This window comes from Alosa pseudoharengus, unplaced genomic scaffold (assembly GCF_046254945.1).
Source record: "Alosa pseudoharengus isolate Yale_2024_CS ecotype anadromous, Long Island Sound unplaced genomic scaffold, YU_APseudo_1.1 YU_APseudo_1.1_scf_21, whole genome shotgun sequence".
NCBI lineage: Eukaryota > Metazoa > Chordata > Actinopteri > Clupeiformes > Clupeidae > Alosa > Alosa pseudoharengus.
Window position 1 is genome coordinate 14,241,063 of NW_027468674.1, and position 13,795 is coordinate 14,254,857.

The following is a 13,795-nucleotide window of genomic DNA, read 5'->3' on the forward strand; positions in this document are numbered from 1 at the left end:
TGACATGGCCCCTTGAGATCAACATACAAAAAAAAAATGGTCCTCCTAAACCCTACAGTTTTCGAGATATTCACAGAAAACTGTGTCTGCCCTACCCTCCTTTCGGGGGGTCCAGTCCAGCGGGGGGGCTACAGATCAAAACGAAAAACGATGGTTCTATGGTATCCATGTGGGGTTACATGCCCACCAAGTTTCGTGTACCCCGGTCTTTCAGTGTCCCTGGACTCATTGACGGAAATTTGGGCATGCGAAAAAGAAAAAGAAAAACAAAAAAATTCTGACTAAACCTATATGACCGCCGCTTCGCTGCGCGGCGGTCATAATTACAACTTAGAATACATAATCCAACGTACGTTCCCATTCTTTATTGTGTTTACCTGTGGTTAATCAGATTTTAGCGTGCAAAATAGCCTACATTTAATGGTCATTATAATGTGATGAAAAGCGGACAAAAATGCAATCAAGTTATGAAACGAGACGTTGCCAGAATAGTTTGACATTATCTTTGCTAAGTGAATATTTTATTAGGCCTATGAGGTAAGAAGCAGAGAAAGCAACATGTGGTTTAGTCTGTAGCCTACCAGGGGCGCAGGAGATATTTTGAAAGTGAGGGGGACCAAATTGTGAACACAAACCCATTGTGAAATCAGATTTCCAGATATCGGATCGCCACCTCTGGCCCACTTTCGACCATCATATTTTAAACTTGCCAGAATATTAAGATAATACCATTGATTGTTTTCAAAATATTGTTTGATTAAAACTGTCAAAACTGTGAGATGAGCACAATGCGAGATCGGCCCTCAGACCAGCTTCTTGCTATGTGCTATGTGCAATTCTACTAATTTTTTTAGATTTATTTTACACTACTTGGGCCAATGGTAGAATACTCTAAAAGCAACATGATGTTGATATTTTATGAAGCCATGAATGAATCATCATGCCTATGATCCAAACATAGACTACATGATCAAATAGCCTAGTTAGGCCTACAGTACCTAAATTGTTTGGTATAAACCAAATCAACTCTCCACTATGTGTCTGCAGTTAATATGCAATGTTAGAACATATTGGCTTAACAAGTTACCAGTCTAGAACACACAGAAAATTGCAACAGAAAGTTGCCTTTATAATCAACTATTTGTTCCAACAGCAGTAAAATAAAATACTGTTACTGTAGTAACTGTACCACATTATCCCAAGCTTCAAAGAGCTCCCCATGTCTGTGACAGCCAGACGTGACACCGCTAAATTCTCAGCTTGTTTATACCCCACACTGAACGCGTAAGAAAGGCCCATCACTCTGGGGTGTGGTCGCCTACTCTCTGGGATTTATGCACCAAGGTAACTGAAGTATCCAATTTGTGTCTTGAAATTATGTTTGAAATAAATGTCTTAGAACAAAAACTTTGGGTAGGCCTATATACTTGTATTTTATAGTTAGGCTAGTGAAAACGAGTTGATCAGTAGGCTAGTTGAGTTTGTTATCAATAAACATAACAGCTAATGTCATGTTGAGCAGGAGATAGGCTACCATAAATCCTCAAATTATGCCTGGGATTGATTCTATTTATAGCCGGACACAGGGCTCGAATTATCTTTTTGTCTTTAAGGGGTCTCTCTATCTCATAAAAAGTTGACACACCCCGCGCATAGCCTAACAAGGCGATACAATGAAATAGCCTAGGCGCAAGTGGCGCTTTTGCGTACAGTAGGCCTACATTCTCTATGGCTATTTTGTGACAAATCTATAAACTTTGTATTTTACATATAAAAACATCATCAATCTTTATTTTAACATTGTTATTGTAATTACTGAACATAGTTTTACATTTGGAAGCATTTCAGACATTTTTTAACATTTGAAGTAAAAAAAAATCGGTAGGGACTAAATTGGTCTTGACGGTGGGCCCTACTGAAGAAAAACACACAGAAAAGAAATCAGCAAAGCCCTACAGGTAGTGATATAGATGAGCACTTCAAACAAAAGCAAAAGGAGTACTGCAAAGGACTATAACATAGGTGTTCCAACCAACCCCGACTACATGTGCCAACCAACCCCGTGCATGGGGCAGGTTGGAACACGTGCACAACACCACTTTAATCATATATAACTCAAAACAAGGGATCATTTGTTGACATTGAATGTATACATTTTGTAGCTGAGATCCCAAGCTTTCAGTTAATCACAATTTGACCATTTCAACGCATTGTAAGACGGAGAAATATAACCGAGAGTGAAAAGTGTTCCAACCAGCCCCGGTCTCCCCTATTTGCGCACGGTAGGCCTAGGCTTTACCTTGACACACGCATACAACAGACATAGATTTTTCATAGAAATTGATTACTTTTAATTAATTTAAACATATTATTGCTTATAATAGTCCATATCTCATTTCAATTTCACAATACAAAGAAATAGACTAAACGATTTAGTCTGTGCCATTCTCAATTTCACAACGTAACTCATTTAAACCAGACCACCGTCTCAGATAGGCTATCCTCAGTGTCAAACACAATAATGCATGTAGTGTAACTTATACACAGGGGAAAAAGCACTAACTGGCAGAAATGAATAAAGCCAGCCAAACTATGTTCTAGCAGGCTAATGTGTTGAACCGTGGAAAATTAATAGACGAACAATTGTGGAGTTTGCACTGAGATATTGTCGGGTAGCCATTGAATATTCCGACATCAGAGATTGCTAACAGGTGTTTCAAAATAGCTGGGAACTTTCCGGAGCTCTGAATGGCAGAGGATAGCTAGATCATCAGACAACACAATCATTGTAGGCTGCATTATGGGCCATAATGTATGGCTTTGTCAATCAACATAGAATAGGTAAAGCGCAAGTTCAACAGCAAACATGACTTTTCAGCACGTATCAAACCACGTAGGCTAGCCCAATGAACGCCTATGCAAATAGACAAAACACTCACATCAAAGCAGGGTGACAGGGTGACAGATTTGCGAGTGCTGTCAAATCGATACGGTTTGCTCATATAGTCTAGTGGTGTGGTGGTGAAGTGTCATGTTGCGTTCAATAGCGTAGTGTAGGTCTACGTCCCGTAGTAGCCTATATTTTAATTTAACGTCTTTAATGGTAAGAGATCGCACAGGGATGGATAATGATCGGTTGTTTAAGATTAAATTACAATGCCAGACACCTTCAGATATGAGAGACCCACTCAGGTTTTTGACTTTGTTGCTTTCATGGGAGCCAGTCTTCACTCTATGGGAGCTCGGCTCCCTCTGGCTCCCACGTAATTCGAGCCCTGGCCGGACAAATAAAGGCAGGTTCCCATATTTGCCTATACCATACCAGCAATTGCCATCAGTCCACCAGCACTAGAAGACATTGCTTCGATTTAAGTCAATGAAATAACACCTCTTCTTAATATTTTATTATATTGTTGGTTGGATTAATAAAGTCGTTTTCCTACCATGGGTCTCCAACACACGTTCTCAAGCTCATTGTCTTGCCGCCCCTTTCGAGCTAATTGCCAGAGGCTGAAGCCTACTACATTTAATTGATGCGTGACTCAAGGCATTCCAGCCTACGAATTTAATAAAAAGTAGCCTACTAAATCATGCATAATTAAACAATAACTCAATTTAGGCTACTTGGCTACGCAAAAAGGTTTCTATTAGCTACAGCACAACCCCTATTCAATGAATGGCTGCCTTGTCTCGCAATAAACAGCGGTGGAAATCCCGACACTTTTTCAACTGCATGAAACATAACAGTGAACCATTAAATATCTCCCAGAGTTCAGTGCCCATCAGTCCCAACATTTAGCAATATAATAACAACAGTCCAAAAGTAAATTAGATCCCAAACCAAACCGAAAATGTTATGCTTTTGTTGGCCTACCAGTATGCCGCTCCAAACGAAAAGCATCTCTAATGATGGTTGTTAGTAGACAAACTGGCTTCAGATATCCAACAGAGTGAATATGAGATTGTGCAGTCTTACAGTACTGTAGATGGCTGTGGTTAATGATGTGATGCTGTTAATGGGGAGTTTTACATAGTTAGCGCAAACTATTTATTTAGCGTATATAAGGCTTTTTTTCCTTATCAAAAGTGAGGGGGATGACGGCTGTCTCTTCAGCACTGCGTGGGACACATCCCCCACGTCCCCCGTGCCTCCTGCGCCCCTGTAGCCTACTGCATCAAAATCTAAGCCTACACATTTCCTCTCTTTCTTACTCGACTTCTTTCTTATCTTCAAACGTGTTCTTAAGTGACACCGCGAAAAATTATTGCATGGTGCAACAATCTAATCTTAAAATAATTACAATTATTTATGTCTCTGTGTGGTATATAACTTACTTGGGATGCTTACATGCAGATGTCAAAGTGTTATTGTCGTATTGTCTATTTTCGTATTGATGTGAATTAATGTGTAGATCCGAAGTTTAAATGGTAGGCCTATACTGCCCTACAAAGGCAAAAGGCAGTAACTGACCAGAGTGTCAAACTGAGATAAATGACTTTAAAGTTTTTTGTTGACCTTTGACCCTTATTTGTCAGATACTGTACTCTGCCTTTGTATTATGTACTAAAAATAAGGAGTCGTGCAAAGGCAAAAGGCAGTAACTGACATATAATCAATATTTGCTACCAAAGGCAGAGTATGGTAACTGTACTTGCACGTCGAAGAACAAAGCCAAAGAACAGTAACTGCAGTTGTGGCTCTCTGCCATGGTTGCTTGTATGGTTTTGGGAGTTACGGTGAACACAACCCTCTATTTTTTTTTAAAAACAGCCAAATTGAGTATAGATATTTATCCACATGATAAAGGAAGTCTTTAATATCCCAAAAATGACATTAACTCATTTTCGACCAAAAATGCAGTTACTGCCTTTTGGCTTTGTAGGGCAGTATAGCTGTGACGTGCAGTCACCTGACATCACCGTCAAATCAGAGGATATTTCAGAACTATTAACGTGGACAGCTCCCCTTAAGAGCATCTTAACAGCAGTGCACGCGCGTTCACGCTACGAGCATGTTTGGGAAACAGTCGGAAAAACCAAACGAACAATCATAAGATGAATCATAGAAAACCCTTTTAAGAGCGTGGGCCCTGTACTACGAAGGGAGCTTAACCTACCCAGATGTAACCCAGGGTTACGTTGTTAAACCGGGGTTGACAAAACCTGGTTTTCTTAAGTGGTGTTAATCGCTACTACAACGCTGATTAAGAAGTTGATTTGTTGAACCGGCGTTAACCTAATTGGAGTGTGTGCGCGTTCACATAAAACGGGCGGGTTGCAGCGCAAGTCACCACTTTCAATGATGAGCACTTTTTTCCCCATTTCAACCTGAATATTGGTGGGGACATTTCAGTCATAATTTGACATTGGTGTGGACACGTCCTTCGGTCGAACCAGCTGAGGGCATGCAGTGAAATTTACTTAAAGGAAAATTCCGGTTTTTAGCACTTTAAGGCCCTTTTCTGGTTTGTTTTGGATGAACTAGAGTGGTGGACACCGACATTTTGACTATTGGTCCTGTCTCAACTTTTCTGACTCGTTTTGAATCGCCTTTTCACTTCTCAGGGTGGCTGGCAATGGGCATACTGTAGTAGGCTACTCAAACATGTCCTAAAACAACCTTTAACGTTCGTTTTCAAAACTGTGCAACTCACCGAGTGGTTAGAGTCAGAAAAGTCGAGACAGGACCGATCGTCAACATTTCGGTGTCCACCACTCTAGTTCATCCAAAACAAACCAGAAAAGGGCCTTAAAGTGCTAAAAACCGGAATTTTCCTTTAAAGGGAAACTTGGCAGGATTAGCTATATTTCCCCCTCTGTTGGGGAAATTGTGCATTATGCTATTTCAAACTGTGGAAAAAGGTAATGATAAAGCACATGGATTTGTTTACAAGCTAGCGAAACGGTTAGCATAAGTTTGGCAGAACAATGTGGATGTTACAAGGTAAGAAACACGATTTAAAACAAGTTTCTTGTTTCTCACTTATCTTTCCGGGACGGTAGTCTCAATGTTGCAAGGTTGGTTTTCCGGCTGGGGACGCTAGGGGCAGCGGGGAAAGTCACCATTTTCACCGGAACAGGTCATTTAAACATCCAAATGATTTCTAAACGGGTTTATTACGTTGAAATAGTTGCCAAGTTCCCCTTTAACTTATACTATTAAAATAAGTCAGCTGATATATGTTATTATGATTGTAGCAAGTTAACACAGCTGATCATGGTATCTGGCTACCTGGTTATCTTGCTACAGTCGCCCAAGCCATTTAGTAGGCCATCCCTGCTGAAAAAAACAGCTAGAAATCAGCTTATGCTGGTAGCTGGTTTTAAATGGTTTTAGCTGGTCTTTGCTGGTTTTCTTACAGCTCTTACTGGTCTTTGCTGGTGTGGCTGGTTGGGCCAACTGAGGAAGCTGGTCATGCTGGTGTGACCAGCCTGTCATGTTGGATACAGATGGTGTAAGATGGTCATGCTGGTGACCAGCCTGCCAAGCTTGACATTGTTGGTGTAAGATGATCATGCTGGTTTGCTAGAATAACCAGGCATGCAGGCATGACCAGTTAAACCAGCAATGTAGACCAGCAACACTAGCTAAATTGACCAGCTTGAGGTGGTACGACAAGCAAAACCAGTTGAACTACCATCGTAAACTGGGTAAACCAGCTGATGGTATGTTTTCGCAAGAGATTTGCTGGTCTAGCTGGTCAACCATCATAGGGTGGTCAAACAAGCTGGTCAACCAGCAGCAAACCACATTAGGCTGGTCAGGCTGTTTTTTTTTAGCAGGGATGGTTAACTGCTGTGATTAGTCTCTGGTTGCCTCTACCTGAAGTGTCTGTAGCAGATCACAACTGATTACTACATTGGTTGAATTTCAGGGTTGCCTAATTTTGTATCCTCTAGTCCACCCTATCCTTTTTAGAATTCAGTTAATCAAACAGGCATTGAAACGCACACTGCAACGGGTCCATATTTTACACAAACTTTGCTCACAGGGAGAGTCAAAACGCAATAGATACACTTACTGTAGACCTAGGCTAGGCTATTAACATTTGTGTTGCTGATATGTTAACATGGGCTTAATGTTTCTTTTTTGTATATAATTATGACCGCCGCTAGCGAAGCTAGCGAAGCGGTCATATAGTGATTGTCAAAGGTTTTTTTTTCCCCGTCATCTACTTCCTGAATCATCTACTTCCTGATTTTTGGTCAACGATACCCGGGACACCGAAACACCGGGGCACATGAAATTTGGTGGGTATGTAGCCCCACTAGACTTACGGAAAATTTTCGTTTGGTCCCCGGGGGCCACTCCCCCCCCCACGCTGGGCCCCCAATGTGTATGATTAACCTGACATTCTCTGGGGGTATGCCAAGTTTCGTAGAATTTCATCCATGGGGGGGGGGGGGGTCTAAACAAAAGTTATGTGTACATTTAGTGACTGTACACTCATTGGCCTGTAGATGGTGGTGCACACATATACACACGCACACACACACAGGCACGCCAACCCAGTCTCACGTCTGAACGTGTCACTGTTACGTTAATTAATCTATTGGGACGTGTTGTGTAACACGTTTCCTTGTTAAAAAACGTGTTGAGCAGGACGTAATTATCGTGTTACTATCACGTTGTATTTCGCTTTCAACGAGCCAACAGAACCACGTCATCTGTCAAAAAAGCCTGACCTCACAAAATGGCGAGAATGTTATTTGATGCTTTTGACGTGCAGTTTCCTGTCTATGGCAGTTTCACACTCTTAAGCCTGCTTTGAGTTGTGGGTTAGAAGGAGCCACCTTCTAGCTAGCAGTTTTAGAAGGCTGAACCCCAGAATCCAGAAACAAGAACCGAGCAGGGACGGAGAAAAAAGAAGAATCCAAATGGGAAATGAGGTGAGCCTTGCTACTGCCGCTAGCATGATCATTTTGCTAGCAATTGAGCAAAACATTTTAAAGTTGATTTAACATGAAATAGTAGCCTATGCATGGGCAATACTGTGAATTCAGAGTAGGCTTGCACAACTTATAATTTAGCTAACGTGCATGATGTAATGTTACATTAATCTGTAAAACAGCTGTTGTCTGTGTAAATTAACATTGTAGCCTAATATTGTTAGTGTGGGCTACAGCTAACAGCTGGGAGGTAGCCTATCAGCCAGGCATGTATAATCGATAATCATGATGAACGTTGCGAAAACGCGCATTGTTTTAGGCCACATATCAGGTATAAAACAATTGTATTCTGATACAGCAGTTCTCCAGATGTTAGATATTCACTTGGTTATGGTTATGGTTATGGTTATGGATTTAGCAGACGCCTTTGTCCAAAGCGACATATAAATACAAAACAACATAATAATATTTAAAAATGAACAGGGAACAGATTAAAATCTAGGTCAAATATAGTAAGGAGAATAGTTGTAGTACAATAATATCAATTCAATCAATAGCCTAATAAAAAAAAGCAATGTAAAAAAAGGGGAAAGGCAATAATAAAACAATAATGTCAATTCAATCAATAATATAAAAACAATAACATGCTAAGACTACATTAAGGAGAATATCAATAATAAACAATAATGTCAAATTAATTAACAGCCCAATTAAAATAAAACAACATTATATAAACCATAACACATAAGCGCTTAAACAACTAAGTATATGTTGAATAGGAATGTCTTTAGACCCCTCTTAAACGACCCAAAACTACCACAGGAACGGAGAGCACTGGGCAGTTCATTCCACCAACATGGAACCACTGAAGAAAAGAGTCTGGAATTAGACCCAGTTTTTATGACTGGTCGACACAACATACGCTCACCAGAAGACCGCAGTGGGCGGTTGGGGATGTAAGGCTTGATTATTGAATTAAAATAACTAGGAGCAGATCTAGTTAGTGTCCTATAGGCCAGAGAGATTTAAATTTAATTCTGGCTACTATAGGGAGCCAATGGAGAGTAACTAGGAGAGGAGTTACATGTGTCCTCTTTGGCTGATTGAAGACCAGGCGTGCTCCAGCATTTTGAATCAGCTGTAATGATCTTGTTACACAAGCGGGTAAGCCAGCTAATAGTGAATTACAATAGTCCAGCTTAGAGATGACCATGGTCTGAACAAGAAGTTGTGTGGAATCTTGTGTCAGATAAGGTCTGATCTTCCTAATGTTGTAAAGCATAAACCGGCATGATTTTGCAATAGAAGCTATATGCTCAGAGAAGTTAAGTCGGTCATCAATTACAACGCCCAAGTTTCACTTATATTATGTAAGGGATAATGGACGGTGGTCTGTTCACAGAAGTTAATGCACGGTCGAGGTTGTAAAACGGCCCCGACGCGAAGCGGAGTAGTGCATTAACTTCTGTGAACAGACCACCGTGGAGTCCATTATCCCGCTTATTCCACTGTTGCCACTTGCGTTGTGTTCATTTCCTGTTACAATTTAAACGTTTTAATCGCTAAAACTGTTTTGTTTGTAGAACTAATTTCTTCCGACACATATCAACTAATTTCTCAACTCACAGGACAAACTGCCGTTACTAGTTCTAAATGGATGGTTGCTATGGCCAAAGGCCAGTCGTTAGTTCTATCTCTCCCGTTGTCAAGCGGGCGTATCCCAATATTCTGATGAACTTTAGCTTTGAAACATCGCTATTTTACTTAGCCTGCTGTCATCCATCTAGCTAAAAGCCACATCCGTCATATGCTACAATGTTGCAATGTTCTGAACGTCTGCATTTTACAGCTCGGATGCAACGTGACAGTTATTAAAATACCTAGGTGGTACCTAGGTACCAACGTGACAGATATTAAAAGACCTAGGAACACCTTGGGCCCTATCATGACATTCTAAAGTGCATCGTCACTCGTCAAAAGTCTATTCAAATTTAGTAGGATGTCCAGTTCACATTGGGAGGGGTTTCGTTCTCAAAAGTGGAGCGCATGGCGTAACAAGGTGTTCCTAGGTCTTTTAATCAGTCATATGGGTGTGTTTGGGGCGTAACATCATTTTAAACCAATGAGAATGACATCTGTCATTCCCTTTAACGGCGCAATGCGCAATATGTCAAATAAATGAATCGGTATTTTGGCATTCAACGGCGCATTTGAAGGAGGCTGCTTGCGAGACCGTATGGAATAGTCATTCTTAAACCATGCTTTACTAAAACCTAGCATAGCCTTCACACATTTGCACTCGTCTATTATTTGAACTCATTGGCAAATTGAAACTAACTTCACCAAGTCAGTCAACGACAAGACAGTTATATGCAGTTACTTTCACTATTGACTGACAATGGGTTACCATCGAAAACATAGGCTGGAAAAAGCAACACTTACCCTAATGTTGCTCAAATGACTGAATAAAACAACATTTATCCTGCAGAGGAGTTGCTTATATCTCGTGACAGTGCGTCTTCAGCTGTGCTCCATACGTGTCTCTCGCCTCTCCCCTAATCACTTTTAACCGTCATTACCAATTTGCAAATGATGGTGAATAACTACTCATCATGAGATGTACAGTATTTCGTAATATGTTTATTCTAATTATGTTAACCATTGTAATCGTGCAATTTGTAATGCTTTGCATGGACGTGCGCTGGTGTGCGTTCATGAATGATAGAAGGATGGTGCGTGCACCTGCCAATATGACTGTTGACATGCGCTCTTAAAAAAGCATATGAACAACTCGCCATTGATTTCTGACCAGATTTAGGTGGTGTATGATAGCGATTTTTAGACAATGCGCCAGGTCCCTCCCTAGGTTGTTAATTGCCACACCCCTGGGCGCAATGCTTAAAAAATAATCGTGCAAAATAACGAATTCAACTTCGCGCCGGTGAATAACGAACTTTACGCCATGCGCTGGTGACCCAAAATACAGCCCCTAGTTACGCCATGCGCTCCACTTTTGAGAACGAAACCCCTCCCAACTGGACATCCTACTAAATTTGAATAGACTTTTGACGAGTGACGATGCACTTTAGAATGTCATGAGGGCCCGAAGTGCAGTTAGATAAATAGGCAAGTTTTCCAGATGACATGTGTACAGTGACAGAAATAGCCTATACAGTGATTATGGAATGTGTGTCTAGCCTATAACAAAACAAATTGATAATAATACATAATAATGATAATAATAGCAGTAATTACAGTAGGCCACTCGCATTGTTGTTGGTCACGTGTCTGTTTCCTATTGTTCCATGCCACTCTCCTACTGTCTCAATATCTTAGCAATATCTTAGTTCAATTCAATGTCTTATAATGGTAAAAGATGTGGACAAATACATGATATGATATACAAATAAATCGTTGTTCACGACATGTTATGGTTAAATTATCGGAATGAGTGCGATGGTGATGCAATCCTGCTTTTCAATTAGTTGAGATGGTGTTTGACATTAAATTATAAGCAGGTCAGTTTCACATAATAAGCTATTTGTTTCTTTGGGTCTGGGTAATTCATGTGACAAAAAATTCTGTTATAGGCTTCTACCATTTTTCTGAAAAACAAAGCAGTACAACAACATTTCTATCTCCAAAATAATGCATTGTATGCATGTGTGTACTACGTAGTGCATGCAGCTTTTAATGTCCAAAGTAGCCTACTGATTTTCCTGCATAAAAACTACAAATACTCCTCCAAAACTACAGTGTTGACACTTGAAGTTGTGGAGTTATATTTTAGTAGCCTATTCTATAATAGAATAAATACCCACATCAGTTTTAGGTTGTCTCACCTGTATACAACATATGTCTATGAATTGCAGTAGTGATCAAATGAAAAAGGAAAGAAAGGTGTCCTGATGTGTTGTTTAGGGATGGTCCTGCAATGTTTTCTCGACATATCTTTATGTCTTTTTTTTCTCCCCTCTACTTATGTTTTCACAGATCCTTGCTCCTGATATCCTGATGTATGGGTTGCACTTCATTATATGACTCCAACAGAACACTCACAGAAAGGAGAGTGGTGTCAAACTACAAGACAGCCAGCATGTAAGCAAGGCCTTGTTTGTCCTTGTTTGGCTACTCATTTGTCTACTTCCTGAAGAGGCTGAAGCATGATGGCCTTGACACCTCAGTCCTTGCTTCCATTAACAGCTGTGTTACGGAGTGCATCCTCACATCATGGTCTACTGCAGCGGTGGATACAAAGGACAATTGGCAGGTATTTTACGTCACTTTTGCATTACTTTTACTGTGATTTTGCTAGATATGGTTGTCGCTGTGCTAAATATAGGCCCATATTGTAGATCGAGAAACGCATTGTACAGCGGATACATCTTGGGCTATACTATTTAGGGACAGCTGAATTGACCACCTAAACCATATATTTTCTGAAAGCCTATAGCCTCTAGATGTCAATTAATATACATTAAGACATGCCCCACCTTCCTACTGACTTTGGTGCATCATAAGGCGTACATAGGCCCATATTGTAGATCGAGAAACGCATTGTACAGCGGATACATCTTGGGCTATACTATTTAGGGACAGCTGAATTGACCACCTAAACCATATATTTTCTGAAAGCCTATAGCCTCTAGATGTCAATTAATATACATTAAGACATGCCCCACCTTCCTACTGACTTTGGTGCATCATAAGGCGTACATAGGCCCATATTGTAGATCGAGAAATGCATTGTTCAGCGGATACATCTTGGGCTATACTATTAAGGGACAGCTGAATTGACCACCTAAACCATATATTTTCTGAAAGCCTATAGCCTCTAGATGTCAATTAATATACATTAAGATATGCCCCACCTTCCTATTGACTTTGGAGCATCATAAGGCGTACATAGGTCCATATTGTAGATCGAGAAACGCATTGTATAGCGGATACATCTTGGGCTATACTATTAAGGGACAGCTGAATTGACCACCTAAACCATATATTTTCTGAAAGCCAATAGCCTCTAGATGTCAATTAATATACATTAAGACATGCCCCACCTTCCTACTGACTTTGGTGCATCATAAGGCGTACATAGGCCCATATTGTAGATCGAGAAACGCATTGTACAGCGGATACATCTTGGGCTATACTATTAAGGGACAGCTGAATTAACCACCTAAACCATACATGGGCAACATACGGCCCGCGGGCCACATCCGGCCCGTGGGCTTTCCCTGACCGGCCCGCGTAAGGTCCGTGAAAGAACAATAGTCAAGAGCCTAGCATAGAGATAATGCATGCAAATCAATATCGTTGTTTTTATTTTGAAAGCGACTGCTATTTGTACGCCCATACATTTGTGCGTGGATGCATACGACGTAAACACCCTCACTGATATGCTGGTGAATAAAATTTATATTATGCTTCTGCGTCGACACAATGCAGTTGCCTTTACGTCGGCGTAAATCTTTCAAAGTTTTGTGTCGCTCACCACCGCAAAGGTTGTTAGAACGAACTCTTACTGCTGCTCGTTGGCGATACGAAGTGTTCATTTCAAAACGTTACTGACAGATAGACAATTTACAATCGGATAACCCCGTCATTGTAACCAAAATATGTCTAAGTTTATTTGCAAAGCTTATGTTAGCGAACTAGTATGATGCTACTACCCACAGGTTGCTTGAAGCAGCCGGCTCAACACACAGAGCGAGTTGACCAATCACAGTTATGTGCATAAAGTTAAAGCAAAAACATAGCCTACATTTTTAAAATAGTTTTCTTTGTGCATGTTGATTAACTAATGACAGCCTACTATTGTCTGCTCCACATTTTCGTAGTCTAATTCTGCATAGAGTTAATTTAATGATGGTAATGATTTAATGATGAAATATTGTTGATGAAA